General features: G+C 40.7%; 1 protein-coding gene across 1 annotated transcript in view; it reads left to right on the forward strand.

The window, feature by feature from the left end:
• The first annotated feature begins 905 nt into the window (after positions 1-905).
• Positions 906-16,397, forward strand: part of KCNJ15 (potassium inwardly rectifying channel subfamily J member 15) — a 73,276-nt gene continuing 57,784 nt past the window's right edge. The window contains exon 1 of the mRNA XM_026503402.4: positions 906-1,177. The gene's annotated coding sequence lies outside the window, so the exon portion shown is untranslated. The remainder of the gene's footprint in view (positions 1,178-16,397) is intronic.

A 16,397-nucleotide genomic window follows, 5' to 3' on the forward strand; every position in this document is an offset into this window, starting at 1 on the left:
GTTGCTTTTTTTTTTTTTAATGCTATGCAGTATTTTTAAATATTTGGAGCATGAGGTTTACGACCTGATCTCAGGGATATTTCCTTAGATTCAACATGAAGAACTGGAGAGTTAAAATATGGAACATTTCCTTTCCTGAAAAAAAAAAAAACACTTCTAAAAATAAAATTAACATCTCAGGGACACCTGATGATCTAAGTGATATACCGTATATTTGTGTTTCCTAAATTGTTCATCATTTCTGAGAGAGACCTCTATTTTCTTGGAAGCCTTGGGCACAGAACAAGGATAAATGTTGTTAGCAGCAGTATCTGCAGTTCCACCAACACCCAGTAGATGGCGTAAATACAAACCGCTTCCAGGGAAGGTCCTCTGTGAGGCTCAGAATCATAGGAGAACCATTTATCATTAAAAGGAGAGTTTTGGTGGAAGGCTGAAGTTGTATGAAGCTTGAGGCAGTCAGGAAAGTCGATGTATTGTAATCTCTCCCAAACAACATAGGAAAGCACCTTCTGCCAGCACAACTCCATTTACATTTTGTTCAACTTCCTCAACAACAAAGTGGTTGTCCCAACAGAAGAGCAGAAGGACAAAGAGGGGAAAATATCCAAAGTTGAGGAAAGTCTGCATTTTATGGAACATTTTCACCAGGTGATTCTTCCTTTGATTTTTTTTTTTTTTTTTTTTTTTTTGCTCACTCAGATTGATTAAAACTGGAACCCCCACCAAATACAAAACAAACAAAAAAACCGTGTTTAGTCAGTTTTGCCACAGCGTGAACTTTCCTTTTCAGAAAAGGAACTTCAGGCCCTACTGAACTGGCAACCCCAACGTTGAGGGAGAGTCCCGCCCTTAGATTGCCCAATGCGCTGGGTTGTGGTAAGACCAAGGCTTGTCCAATTCCTGTCAACTCCAAGACGTGGAAGAAATTCCTTGTGAGACTAGAAAGTCTGTGGAGAAGAGCTTGAACATCCACGGCCCTGGTGCCTTCGTTGAGGTGACTCGAGGTTCTCATTCTACCTCGCACTCCACGCGTAGCAACAGGGACACGCGCAGGTGAGGGCGCGCACACCTGGCGTTCACACACGCTCTGCGCGGAGGGTTTCCTCGTCCTCTCCTGCCCTCAACCCTGGAGTCCGGGATTTCCCCGAGGAACAAAACAGGACCAGTCCGAGTGGTAAGTGTTAAAGCCAAGAGGGGTGCAGAATGGCTTTGCACGACAGCCAGCTTGGTGGCCAGAGGCCTCCCGTTCTCCTAACACGTGGCCATGGTCATTCGGGCTTTTGGACCTGGGGGCTCAGCATGAGAGAGCGGGCAGAACTTTACGATGAAAAAGTCCAGGATAAGATGTAGTCACAAGGAGAGGAAAAAATGTCATGCCAGATATTCAGATCAGGGTGTGAGTGTAAAGGGCAGTACTGGAGCACGACGATGATGGTGTCCGTTCCTCTGAATCAGATAGATTGGAAAAAGAAATCAGTGCAGGGCACAGCAAGAAATCACTAACACAAACGAGCTGGAAAATACTGGCTGTGCTCCCGGCTGATCCCGGGCAATGTGGAAAGGCAGAGTGCACGCCTCCGACCACCTCCCACCCACGCACCCCCCATCCTGATGTCCTTTCTAGACGTCCGGGAGGACACGGTGGGGCATTGCATTAGCATGGGAGGTCCGTAATGGAAAGACTGCATGATTTTGCTGTGCAGGGAAAGTCAGTCAATGGGAGACATCCAGTTTTCGTAGCATGAAGTGAGTACATGACGAGGAGCATTACTACTCCGTGGTGAGTAATGTGTTTGTGAGGATGTGTGCATAAAACCGACATGTTTTCCCATTGCATTGGCTTTTGGCTTTCCTTGTTTGTTTCTATTGCTGCAACTTGGTGAGGGAGCGACCCGTTCCCTTTTATCAGTGACTGATTCAACACCCTCTTGTCACATTCGTCACATTTTTCTCTTTTTTTTTTTCTCCCCGGGACTCACAATTCTGATTCTGGCCTCTCCTGGGGTTTCAAGATGATTAATCTTTCTCATTCCTTCCTTTTCAGCTTTGTGTTAAGCAGTGGTAGAATCAATCACATGCCTTCTTGCTTTACTTGGAAATCAACTTTCGTGTTTTCCAATCACTGAAGTTTTTGTGGGACTCCTTGAATACAGATTGAGAAGTTCACTTGGCTGAGTTGCCAAAAAGAATTAAATTCAAGTGAAACATTTTTATCTAGATCTCCATGGAATCCTGCTTGTCTTTTTTTTCTTACTTTGCATAGACAGTCATGCTATTAACTCCATAACCAGTAATAGAATAAAAGATAAATGATTTTTACCTCTCTAAATATTTTCTTATTTAGGAGGACTGTCTACTAAACGTGTGGCAAGCAAATTTAACATTTCATTAGACACAGGCTACATTACAACCCCGGGTATAGCCGTTAAGTAGAGACAATGCAGGCACCGGTCTGGGGAAAGTTATGATTGCACCTAGACCATTTTCCTCACTGGCTTCCCCTTGAGCTCCAGGACAAAAGTGGAAAGTAATGAAAACAATCTATTTAGTTTTGTTGTGAGAAATAAGGGGCAAGTGTTTAAGTTTCTAGCAGCCTAAAGGGTTAGTAAGAGCTGAAATGTTGATGTCATACAATTACTGCTGTTAAGCCCTCCGCACAGTGGTTCTCCAGTGGAACTATTCTGCACCTTCCAGGGACATTTGTCAAGGTAGGAGACAGTTTTGGTTGTCATACCTAGGGGACGGGACGCTGCTGGCTCCCAGTGGGTAGAGTCCCAGGATACAGCCAAGCATCCTACAATGCACAGGACAAAGAACACTCGCCAACAACAGATAATGATTTAGCCCCAAATGTCAATAGTGGCAACACATTGAAAAATGCTACTGTAATAATTTTTCTCAGGAAACCAAAACTCATACTACATGACTGATGTGTATAGATTAGATTTTTTGACATCCTTATTGAGATGTTCACATATCAAAAAACGCACACATTTGGAGTGCATCGTACGTTTAGTTTGTTCACAGACTTGTACAATCACCATAATCAATTTTACATTTTGATCATCCCCCCAAAAGTTACATTTTCATCCACTTTCAGCATCATGCCACCGCCCTTCCCATCCCCAAGCCCTCGACAATCACCAATCGACTTGCTATTTCTACAGACTTGCCTATTGTGTATATTTCATATCAATGGCGTTATACCGTATGTGACCTTTTGGGTCTGGTTTCTTTCACTTAGCATCATGTTTTCCAGGTTCATCCATATTGTAGCAGGTGTCGGTAATTCATCCTTTTTCATTGATGAATAACATGGTATATAAATAAACTATATCTCACTTATGCATTCATCAGTTGATGGCATCTGGGTTATTTCTACTCTGTGGCGATTTTGAATAGTGCTACTTGTGTGTTCATGTACAAGTTCTTGTGTGAATGTGTGTGTTCATTTCTCTTGGGCCCATACCAAGGAGTAGAATTACTAGATCATATAACTCCACGTTTCCCATTTTGAGGAACTGTCAAATTGTTTTCCAAACCAGTGCAACCCCTCTGCATCACCACCAGGAACATAGGAGGTCCCAATTTCTTCACATCCCATGTCTTTTTCATGATAACTTTGCTCGCAGGTGCCGAGTGGTAACTCACTGTGGTTTTGATGTGCATTTCCCTAAGGACTAATAATGTTGAGCATCTTTTCATGTGCTTATCGACCAGCTGCTTATCTTCTCTGAAGAAATGTCTATTCAGATCAATCATCCATTTTTAAATTCTGTTATTTGTTTTTTATTATTGAGTTGCTAAAAATATAGACACAAGTCCCTTATCAGATCTGTGATTTGCAAATATTTTCTTTCATTCTGTGGGTCGTGTTTTCACTTTCTTGGTGTGATTTGCAACGTGAAAGTTTTCAATTTTGCTAAGCTCTAATTTATCTGTTTTTTCCTTTTGTTACTTATGGGTTTTTTTACATCATATTTAAAGCCTTACTTTCATGTTTCCTTTCAAGAGTCATATAATTTTAGCTCTTGCATTTAGCTCTATAGTCTATTTTGAGTTAATTTTTTTGTGTAGTGTAACGAAGGCATCCAACTTCATTCTTTTGCAAGTGGACATCCAGTTCTGCCAGCACCATTTGTCGAAAAGACTTTTCTGGCCCCATTGAACTATCTTGGCCTCTTGGTGAAACTAATTGATCAAAAATGTGAGAGTTTATTTGGAGCCTCTATTCTGTTTTATTGATCTGTCTGTCCTTATGCCGGTACTACACTGTCTTGTTTATTGTAGTTTTGTAACAAGTTTTGAAATCAGGAAATGTGAGTTCCTCAACTTTGCTCTTTGTCAATATTCTTTTAGCTATTCTGTGTCCTTCGGATTTTCATATAAATTGTCAATTTCTGAAACACAGCCAGCTGAGATTTTGAGAGGCATCGCACTGAATCTGCAGATCATTTGAGGAATACTGCCATTTTAACAATATGAAGTCTTTCAGTCCGTGAACATGAAATACTTTCTCATTTATTTTGCTTTTCTTTAATTCCTTTCAACATTCTTTTTGGTAATTTTCAGGGTGTAAGTCTTATACTATTTTTTGCTAAGTTTATTCCTAAATATTTTTGATGCTATTAAAAATGGCCTTCTTAATGTCATTTTCAGGTTGCTCATTGCTAGCATATAGCAATACAATGGAGGTTTGTAAATTGTTCTTGTATCCTGCAGTCTTGCTGAACTCATGATTTTTTAGTGGATTCTTAGGATTTTCTACATATAAGACAATCCCGTATGCAAATAGAGATTATTTTCCTTCTTCCTCTACGGTCTGGATGGGTTTTCTTCCTTTTGTTTGCCTAATTTCCCAGGCTAGACCCTCCAGTATGATGTCAAACACACATGGTGAGAGAAGGGACGTGTTGGTATTATTCCCAATCTTGGGGAAGAAGCATTCAATCTTTCATCCTTAAGTATTATAGATTTTTTGTAGATGCCTTTTATTGTGTTGAGGAGAGTTTATTCTCTTCCTAGTTTGTTGAGTGTTTTGTTTTTTTTTAAATCGTGAATGGGTATTACATTTTGTCAAATGCTTTTTCCATTCTTTTGGAATGATCATGTGGTTTTGTCCTTTATTTTATTGATATGGTATAATACATTGATTGATTTTTGGATGGTAAACCAGGCTTGTATTTTGGAGATACATTTCATTTGGTCATAGTGGATAATTCTTTTTATATATTGCTGGATTCGGCTTGCTAGTATTTTGCTGAGGATTTTTTTTTTTTTGGTCTGTATTCATAAAAGACATTTGTCTGTAGTTTTAAGAGTTTTTTTAATGATGTATTTGTTTGGTTTTTGTATCTGTGTAACACTGGTCTCATAGAATGAGTTGAAAATTGTTCCCTCTTTTTCTATTTGCTCAAATAATTTTTGAATAGTTGCTATTTATTATTTTTTATTTGGGGGGGTAGGGGCAGAGGGATAGAGAGAATCTTAAGCAGGCTCCACATCCAGTGCAGAGCCGGATGACGTGGGGCTGGATTGCATGACCCTGAGATCATGACCTGAGCTGAAATCAAGAGTCGGACACTTAACCGACCGAGCCACCCAGGTGCCCCTTGACTTGTTGCTATTAATTTTTGTTTCAACTGTTTGGTAAAATGTACCAATCAAGTTATCTGGGTCTTTGGCCTTTCTTTGCAAGAAGCTTTTAAGTTAGTAAGTTAGTTGTTTTACTTGTTATATGTGTTTTCCTATTTTGTTTCTTCTAGAGTCACTTGCAGTAGTTGGTGTCTTTCTAAGAACTTGTCCATGTCATATATGCCCATGGCACAGAGCACTTCATATTATTCCCTTATAATCGTTTTTATTTCTAGAAGACTGGTAATGATGGCCAATCTGCTCTCATTCTTGATTTTAATAATTTGAGTTTTTAATTATTTTTCTTAGTCAGTCTTTATCAATTTTGTTGGTCTTTTCAAGGAACCAACTTTTGGTTTAATTAATTTTTTACATGTTTTTTCTAATCTCTATTTAATTAATTTCCACTCTAATTTTTACTATTTACTCCCTATGATTACTTCAGCTTCAGTTTTCTCTTATTTTTCCAATGTCTTAAGGTGGAAGTTTGGGTTATATTGATTTGAGATCTTTCTTCCTTTTTAATGTAGGTGTTTATGGCTATGCATTTCCTTATAAGCATTGCTTTACTTGTATCCTGTATGTTTTGATATGCTGTGTTCAGTTTTTATTCATCTCAAAGTATTTCCCAATTTCCTTTGCGATTTATTCTTTGGTTATTTAGGGGTGTGCTGTTTAATTTCCTCATATTTGTTAATTTCTCAAATTATTTTTTATTATAGATTTCTAATTTCACTCCATTGTGGTTCAGAGAACATACTTTACATGATTTCCAACCTTCGAAATTTACTGAACCTAACATATGGTCTATCTGGGAAAATGTTCCTTGTGCACTTGAGAAAAATATATATTCTATTGTTAAGTAAAATGGTCTATAAATGTTTGTTGGTTCTTGTTTGTTTATAATGTTGTTCAATTCCATATCCTTTGGACCTACTTCCTAGTTGTTCTCTGCACAATTCAAAGTGGGATAAAGGAGTCATCAACTATTATTGTTGAATTGTTTATTTCTTCTTTGGTTCTGTCAGTTTTTGCTTCATGTGTTTTGGGGCACTATTGCTAGTTGCATATATGTTTTCAATTATTATATTTTTTTGATCAATTGACACTTTCATCATTATGAAATGTCCTGTTTATCTTTAGTAATATATATATTTTTGGTCTTCAAATCTGTTTTCCCTGATATGAGTAGATCATTTCTGGTTGCTCTTTGCATGCTATATCTTTTTCCATCCTTCTTATTTTCAACCTGTTTGTATTATTGAATCTCAAGTTTGCATCCTGTGGACAGCATATAGCTGAATCATGTTTTCTTATCCAATCTAACAATTCTGCCTTTTGATTACACTGTTTAATCCATTCCCATTTAATGTTGTTATTCATATGGTTGGATTTACATCTTCCATTTTACTTTTTGCTTTCTGTAAGTCTCCTGTCACATCTTGTTCCTCTCTTCCTCCTTTACTACTCTCTTTTGTATTAAATGCATATTTTGGTGTAATATTTTAATTCCTCCAATGACTTTTCAACTATATTTTTAATTTTCTTAGTGGCTTAGGGTGAGTTATTTTCTAGGGTTTATGGTATATGTCTTAACTTACCGAAATTGACTTTAGACTTATGCTAACTTAATACCAGTGAGAAATAGAAACTTTTCTCTTACACAGCTCTTCTTTCCCCATTTTGGTAATATTATTGTTATACATGTTATCTCTCTATATGGTACACACCCAAGAATAAATTGCTGTAATTATTACTTTATATAATTTTATATCTTTTAAGGAAGCTAAGAAGGGAGAGAAAGTATATATCTAAAGACTTTGTTATATCAATCTTTGTATTGTTCATTTCTTGTTCTTTTTATTCGTTCCTGTAGATTCAAGTTACCATCTGGTGTCATCTCCTCTCTGTAACCCAGCTTTGTTCCTTTCCACCTCCTTCACGCTGTCATAGTCACATATATTACATTAATATATGTAATAAGCCCTGAATCATATTTTGAATAAAAGTTCTACACAATATGGTGAAGTGATTAGTTACTGCAGCCCTGGGTCCCATGTAGATGAAAAAGAAACATCCAAATTAAAGTTCTTTCCAGCAAGATATAACGACGGTGATTAAGGAAATCCATGACTTTGTGATCTCTTTGAAGGACTGACTAAGGCTGGGTCTAAAGATCTCCAGTCCGTGAAAGAGTGCTTCACCACCGGGAACTTCTTTTGAATGGGCCATCAATGCCCCGAAATCATTACAACCAAAGCTTCAATGTCTGATATTCCTGTGGGTATAGACACCCAGCTTGAGTGCTGCCATTAGTATTATTATAGGGTTCCTTCTTGCTTATATAAACATTTCAATAAATAGGAGTTAATGCATAAAGACATCTGCTATTTTGGAAAGCTGAGTAGTGAGTGACTGGTTTTTACAATGATTCATATTGCTGAATTTCAAAATTTGTTCAGCATCCCAAGTCTGACCAGTTTAAGAGTGAAATGAAATGCAGGCCTGGCAACAGAGGTGTTTTCTGACTCATGACTAAGCCATCCAGGTAGAGGTCGTACCCGTCAGGCAGGCTGGGCGTGTTGCTGGATCACTTTCTCCATGCTTCAGCAGAGGGTGATGTCCAGACACCCACGTAAAGTAGTTTCCTGCTAAAATAAAGAAAAGCTGGGAATTTAACTGAGACCTTCACTTTCCAGAAAAAATCAATATGGTCAGCAAATGGTTTCAGTAGATTTAACAGGTTTTTGGACACCGAGACTCTAGTTTGGGGCCTTTCTTGAAGTAGTTTAGGAAGTTTCCCCCCTTTTCCTTTTGCCTTTGTTTGTTAGAAAAATCTGTCAACAAACCGCTCCAGGTTTTGACTAAACTCTCTCTTCTTTTGCCCAAAGAACTGAGCTGGAATTTGAGCTTGTTACTCCTGAAAAAGAAGGTATAGAAACTTCCACTGCTACCCCAGGCAGGACTGTGGTGGAAGCCTTGTGAGGGGGATTTTCCTCCTTGTTTTCTTTGATTGTGTGCTTCCTCGATCAACAGCATGAATGTTTAGCATTTTGTTTTTGACATGTGAACTATCAAAAATGCTAAGATAGTGAGTATTTAAAACTACTTTTAAAAACTGCTTCACGTCAGCGGCTATTGGTCTGTGATGCACTCTGGAAATTGTCTGTTAACTTTTACCAGCAACAAAGAGAAATGTGAAGATAAAATACTTGGATCTTTGATGAGCTCCAGGCAGAGATGATTATCTCTAGAACAAGTATGTCATTTTTGTAAAGATAGGTGATTTAGACTACGTTAACATTTCCATTCTGCAATTATATTGGTACTTCCTTTTGCCTATAAACTTGGTATTTACTCATTTCCTCAAAAAATAAATGTCATGTTGTTTCATCACAGTGCTTACATAGAAAAGCCACACCATCAGGGGACCTGCTTCCAGCTCTCTCCCCTTTCTGCATTATCTGCCAGGTCAGGATGGGACATACTGTTTAGCTTATTGAGGGCAGTGATGGGGATCTAGCTTTAGTCAGTTTCCTGTATCTGGCTCCCATGGTTTTCTTCATCATCACTTGCACTGGCTTCATGTGTCAATTTATTCAAATCAAATTCTAATTATATTTGAAGAAGCCTGTTGTCATTCCCTTCATGACCTTTCAGCATGCTTGCACTAACTCCTCCACCAAGTGTTAAGGGAAGGAAACTTATATTCTCTTCTCTTTGCACATCTAACATATAACCAGAAAAAGAATTGGTACTCAATAAGCAGTCCCCTTTCTTTTCTTTTTTTAAGATTTATTTATTTATTTATATATTTGACAGAGAGAGAGAGAGAGCACAAGTAGGCAGAGCATCAGGCAGAGGGAGAGGGAGAAGCAGGCTTCCTGCTGAGCAGAGAGCCCAAGGTGGGGCTCGATCCCAGGACTCCGGGATCATGACCTGAGCGAAGGCAACCGCTTAACCGACTGAGCCACCCAGGTGCCCCAGCTGTCCCCTTTCTTCTTGACACTTTGGTTCTTTTAGGTACATTCACAGTATGAGCTAGATACATGGGTGGCTTCCCAACCAAAATGCTTGGGTTCTGAACCTCTCTCCAAATTCTACTGTAGGCCAATAACCAGACCATTTTCTAGCTATGAAAACAGGTCCTCTCTGTGAGCTTATGCAGGCTTGTTTCTCCCCAAAGGAATCTGGTGCAGAAAATACCCAGTGAATGTCCTTAGTTACAAGGGCACTCCACTGAGAATGATTTAGTCATAGGTGTTTCAAGTATTTTGATTTTCACCTGTTCACATCCTGGCAAAAGTACTAACTTCCACTTATGACGTTGAGACACAACTCAGTCACAGTCCTATACTTGGAATGGTCTTCAGCTACAAGCAGCTGAACAAATTTGTCTTGTTTTCATGACTTGAGAGACTCAGAAGCAGGCAGTGTAGGGATGGGAGGGTAACAAGGTCACCAGGGACCTAGGTTCCCTCTTTCTTTCTACTCAGCCATTCTTAGCACAGGTTTGTTCTCCACATTGCAAGAGGGCTGGCTGTTATACCACCAGCAGGAATAGGGAAAGGGTGAAGGGCAAAAATGACACATCCGGTTAAGTAAACTCTTGTAATGAGGTCTTCCAGAGGTGGATGGACACCCTATCCAGAATTTGGTTCAGGTGTTGAAACTGATGATACCATACGTGCATGCCCCAGGAGGGTACGGAAATGTTCACTACTGACATAATGAGGCTTTATGGGGTGAGCAAGGCAGGCTCCCAAGAAGATTCAAAAATAGCTTAAGACAGCAGAGAAAGGAGACTGCCTTGTCTTTTATTAATGGTAGGAGATGAAATCAGGGTGAGAGTTCCCGCACATGGGTAGGAGCTTGTGGGATTGACACTTTCCACCACACCAAAGGAGGGAGGACCTAGGCTTTCTTATCAGCTTCCTAGATGTGGGGCAGAAGAGGAGGGAGGTGGGGCTTGAAAGCAGTCAGATATCGGAAATGGAGTCAGACCCTTTATTAGACCATCTCAGTTATCTTCTGCTTATTTCTCATAGGTAGCTGAGAAGTGTAGTGTTTTAGCTGCTATAATGGAGGCTTGATTCTTCATGCATAAAGAGTTGAAGATGCTGGTGAGTTAGGCAAGCAGCAGTCTCTTCCCTCCTATTGTCTTCATCCAACAACTATTGAAATAGTTCTTCCTGCTGTCCTTCATTTGGACATGAAAATTGATCTTGGCTTTCCATCAAGATAAGTGGTGTTCAGGCACTCTGCTCATTTTTGGTAAATGAGCAGATGCAGTGAACTACAGCAATTCGGGCTTTCCCAAGGCTTGGAGGAGCAACAGGGCAACTCTGAGAAGCTACCCTTTGGGCCATAGCTGGACCCACAGTGTGTGTTCAGTTAAAAATGCAAGCATATGAATACAGTCATCTTAAAGCTTGATCTCAGCGATATCTCCTTTTGTTAATTGCAAAGACAAAATGAACACACATTATTTAAAAACCAGTCTAATTATAACTTCTGGGTTGAAGGCTATAATGCTTTAATCCTGAGGAAGAAGTCCTCTGGAAGATTATTCATAAAAGGAAGAAAGTTTCCCCACTGGGAGGAAAAGAGGAAAGAATAGAATAATTAGATAAAAGTGTTTTCCAATACTATATTGTCCAGGGTTTGGTATGGAAAAACAAGACTGTAGGAGAAAAACATTTCTGCCTTTGGCTCTCTAAATCTCTTTATCTGTCTTTCCCTTACAAAGCATTTTTTTGTACTCAGAGGTCACTCCCTGGTTAAAGACAACCCTGCAACTGGAAGGCAAGTCCCTTGGGAAGGTCTGTAAGTTCAAACCTTAACAGGAGGTTCGTAACTGTGACCGTGGACATCTAGGGTGTTCCTGGATGAAGGTAACAAGTCACTTCCCACGGAACCATAGAAGCTGTGGTTCCTGGCTTGCTGATACAGGAGGAAGAAGTGACCTATCCACATGACATAGACGAAGAACTCAGAACTAGTTTTTTGGTTTTGTTTTTGTTTTCAATATTTCGGGGAGTCAGATGTTCCTGGAGGTATGTTCACACTTACTACAAGAATTCAACCAGAAATCTCTTTGATTCAACATTTACTTTACAACTTTGATATTTGTAGCCATCGCTCAGTTCCCACGAGATTGCTATCTAACCAGCACAAGGTCACAAAGCCACCAAGCCAGAAAGTACACCAAATTTAATAGCCACCTAGGGCGCTCAGCAAAGGCATCCCGCTTTCCCAGAGAACCCATGGGCAACCCACAGGACTCCCTTGGCAGGGAATCTGAACACATGGGTTCTGAAAAACCTCTTCTGGGTCCTGATTTATTTTTATGTTTTTCCTCCCTGCCCCCCCCCGCCACTTTTTTCTTTTGAAGAGCTTCAAACAAAAATAATTTCCACTGTAGCTGGAAAAGCAGAAAAGGTACTTAACTCCAACCACATTTTTGGGAGCCTATAAAAGCTAAATAAAAAATCGTAGTTAACCAATGCACGAGGTCCTGCATAGATGTGCAAGATCTTTGCAGGCTAATGAGCAAACCAAAGGTACGAGAAAAGTCCATTCCTCCAGCCTTATCTCACAATACAAATTAGAGCTACCAGGGAAACACCAGCACCAACGCTCACAGCACAAGAGCTTTCCTTGGGCTCTCCTCTCAACTTGAGGTGAAAGCAGCAAACATTCTGTGTGTCTGCTTCTCTGTGATGGACTGACAGTGGAAAAAGGACATTTTTGCCGCGACTTTACCATTCGATGCAGATGTTTGGCTCACGTCTTCTGATCTTGTCAGCAAAATTGATGCTAAAACATTAGAATAAGACTCTTGGTTTATGTATGTTTTCTTAGGTGTAAATTTGTGCATAGGAGCATTATTTTTACCGCGGTCCCTTGCAGAGCTTCTGGTTCTGGGGTATATTGCCTACTCTTTCTCCCTGTTATGAATAAATTTACTCGTCATTTCTACCAGCCCTCACCCTTGTATCTCCAAGGACCACTGTACTAAAATACACTTTATCACAGGGACTGCTGTGTCCCACCCTCTTTTTTAACAGCCATCAAGAAATGTGATGGTTAAACTCTTGTGACCTCTAGATTTTTCAAAGTTGGCAAAGAGTTAAAAAAAATGGGGAATTCTCAAAGCGCGTCGAGGCTAGACCTTCTTCAGAGGGCCTGACGACTGGATTGGATGCACTCTGTCCAGTTTTCCTGATTGAAAACGGTTAAAAAGTAGCTAAGAGGTTCTGAAAAATCAAAAGTGGTTATGATAACAAGTTAAGCATTAGCAAGGAAGTTTTTCTTGAGCGTGAGTCTTAATGCATGGTCTGGGCTTTACTAGTAATCTTACACCGGTTGTCTGTTTTCCTTTCAGAGGTGGGTGGGAAGTCGTTCCCCACATGCATCTGAGTTGTTGAATATCCATTATGTTACAGGGAAGCCATTCCTTCTTCCAAAACAACTGTAATTTTTATGGAGTCTAAGTGAAAACAGGCACATTTATTTTCTTATGGGTAAAGTTCTTGGAATGCTCTCTTACAAAGAGTTAGTACATTTCTTGACCAAATAACACTTGACCAAACATTGTTTTCACAATTGACTTCTCTTAAAGGAAAGAAAGAAAGAAAGAAAAAAAAGATTTAAAAAATGCAAGCATTTGGTCTGTAAACTCAAGAGTTTTCCAGGGGCCGAGTTTCTAGAAAGGCCCATCTCCCACAAAAGATTTCCATGGTCAACAGGTGGTATGAGCCATCTGTGCATTGCTCACAGTAAAGGTTATATGCGTGTATCATTGTTGCTCTTGAATTTAATAAACACACCCAAACTAGTTAATTTGTTCAAATGATTGACAGATCCTCTGTGATTTACCAGGATTGATGAGTATGGCAAATGCAATAAAAGAAGAAAAGAAGTCCAGGATAGACAGCATCATGGAACATATTGTACCTTATTGTAAAATAAAAATAGCCTTGGACAGCCCATGGAATGTGTTCTAGCAGCCTAATCAGTTCTTTACTGTGGTTTTCCTGCCAGCCGGGGAGCCCTGCGTCACAGAGAGTGGGTGCCAAGTGTCTGGTTTGCGCTTTGGTAAGACATGTTTTTCTTGCTGAAAATTTTCAGGTTTGCAGTTTCCCCAAGTGCAAGGCAGCCAGGTCACCTTCCGACGCAGTGGGGCCTGGCTTTCGTTCCCGGTGTCTCATCGAGGGCTGGGGCATTGGAGCCCAGCTCACCAGTGGGCAGCGTAAGCCTGCAGCCTTTGCGGTGAGACCTGCTGGACACCTCCCCATCCGTGCTGAGCGGCAAGGATGGGGGTAGCCCCGTGGAATTTTCATCTTGTACGAATGAATTGGCTCTCCAGTTCCAGACTCTCTGCTACGAACAGCAAATTTGTGACAATGTGTATGGCTGAGGCAACTGCCTAGATAGATTTGGGCAGAGCAAGATGGGACTTTCACCCTCCATGGATTATCCCATTTGCTTTAGTCTAAACGTTTCAAGAAAGACTTGCTCTCTTTTTTCTCTTGGTCCCAGTGTTGTGTGTAAACCGCTCCCTTCTGTCCAGGGAGGGATTATCCTCTACGAGCACAAGCGTACCTGGACCTGCGGTCACCTCTACCCCCACGCGGTGTGCCTTGGTCCTTTTGTTTTGTTCAGGCAAGACCCAAATGGTGCATTTTCCATGCTCTTTCTTGGTTCTTTACCCAAACGGAGAATGTAATCAGGGAGCCAACACTACTATGGTTTTGTACTTCCCAGTTTGACCCAAAGTGGCTCCGAAATCCATGCTGTCCCACTGCTGCTTGTTTCTTCCGGACAGTGATTTGAGGATACCCGAGCACCAGCATTTCACATGGGGTTGCATGCAGAAAAGACTCCCTCCCTGTACACACAACACACACACACACACACACACACACACACACCGGCACACACATGCGAGCACACACCCTTTGAGTCCAAATCAAACACCCAGGGCAAGGAGTTTAAAGAGAAAGGGCCCCATCCAACACGTGTTATCATTTTAAGTGCCCATGTAGCTTCCTTTCAAATTCTTACCGTGCCTGCAGGCCCTACAGGATTTCTTGCTCAGCCCTCCTACGGCACTGGCATCCTTGCTCCTCCACACACACTCAGACCTTCCCTTCCCCTGCTTCCCCTTTAGGACTCTCTCCATCTGTTCAGCCAACTCCTCCAGCCCTGCGGGTCTCAGTCCAAACCTAACCTCTGCAGGGGCACGTGCCCAGCTTCCCAGCCACCTCATCGATCCCCACGACCGTCACTTGCCTTCTTTGTCTTCTTCTCCTCCTGACAAATGAGGCATCTGTATGCTCACTTAGAAGCTTCAAGGAAAGAGGAAAGAAAACTCGACCGCACGAAGGGTCTGTTCTATTTGCTGCTGTCTTCAGCCCGTAGCAGTTGCTTCAGTAAACCTGGTGAATGTTGAACGAACAAAATTGTCGAGCCAAACAGTGCAGGGCATGAGGAGGAAATAAAGAGTAGAGATTCGATTCCCTGCCCTTCACCTGGCTCTGGGACCCCAGTCCAGCCTAAAAATGAAATAAAGAAGGACTCGCCCTTGAGAGTCACTTTACCAAGTCTTTTTTCAAGTAATGAATGGCCAGCAACAGAAGTGCAGCTCAAAGTAGCTGATGTAGCTTGTGTCTGACTCAGAAACATTGAACGTCTCTTGCCCTTGTCTGCACCGTTCGTGAGAGTTGGCTAAACTTTGAGAAAGTTAAGATTTTGGATGAGTTTTCAAGTTACAACGTTTTGGGACCATCTATCTTCTTTCTGACTTTTTCTACTGGACTGTAGGGTAGGATTATAAAGTGAGCACCTTTTTATTCTCTTATATTCATAGCACAAACCCTGGTACTTGGTGCTCAGTAATTACTTATTGGAGAGAACCCCCTTTTCTTTCTGGAGACTTCCTGTACTTACTGTGACCAGAAAGGTTGTTTCAAATGATACATTTTATACTGTTTGATCTCCGGGATGAAGGGTTGGCAAATTTTTTTTTTTTTTTCAAAAAGACCAGACAGTAAATATTTCCTGTTTTGTGGGCCATACTTCCTTGTCACAATTCTGTGACACTGCCCCTTCTGCATGAAAGCAGCCATAAACAGTTTGTAGACAAAGGGGCATGGCTGCGTTGCAATAAATCTTTATTTATAGAAACACAGGGTGGGCCATATTTGGCTTCTGGGTTGTGGTTTGCCGGTCCCTGTGCTAAACTGTTCTTACCATAAAATAACCATTAGCAAAGCAAACTGTTTGGTTCTATTGTGTTGAATTGGACTTCAACTATGTGAGATCTTTTTCGTTGCATTTCTATTGTTATCCATTTGTTACTTAAATAAAGACTTGCTCAGTGACTCCCAAGCCTGAATCCTTATTTATTTCATTTTTAGATGGTATGAAGCTTGACCCATTTCAGAAATGCACCAAGGCACTACCTTTTCTTTTTTTCCTCCTTTTTCTTTTAAATAATACCCCATCTTTGTGACTATCTTGTTTACACAAACCGAACCTGAGACAAAGCTCCCGGCGCTGGCGCACTAAGCTCTTTGTGGTTAAACTGGTTTCTCACCCACCAGAGTCTGGGAGGGAGAAAGAAAGGACTGTACCAGATTCGATGTATTTTGAGGAGGGATTGATATGTAATATAAACCAGACTGCACCTCCTCATTCTCCCTGGGCCTGACAACAACTAGTTCTCATACACAGCTGTACACAGGGAGCACAGA

Source organism: Ursus arctos, unplaced genomic scaffold, assembly GCF_023065955.2.
Source record: "Ursus arctos isolate Adak ecotype North America unplaced genomic scaffold, UrsArc2.0 scaffold_4, whole genome shotgun sequence".
Classification (NCBI taxonomy): Eukaryota; Metazoa; Chordata; class Mammalia; order Carnivora; family Ursidae; genus Ursus; species Ursus arctos.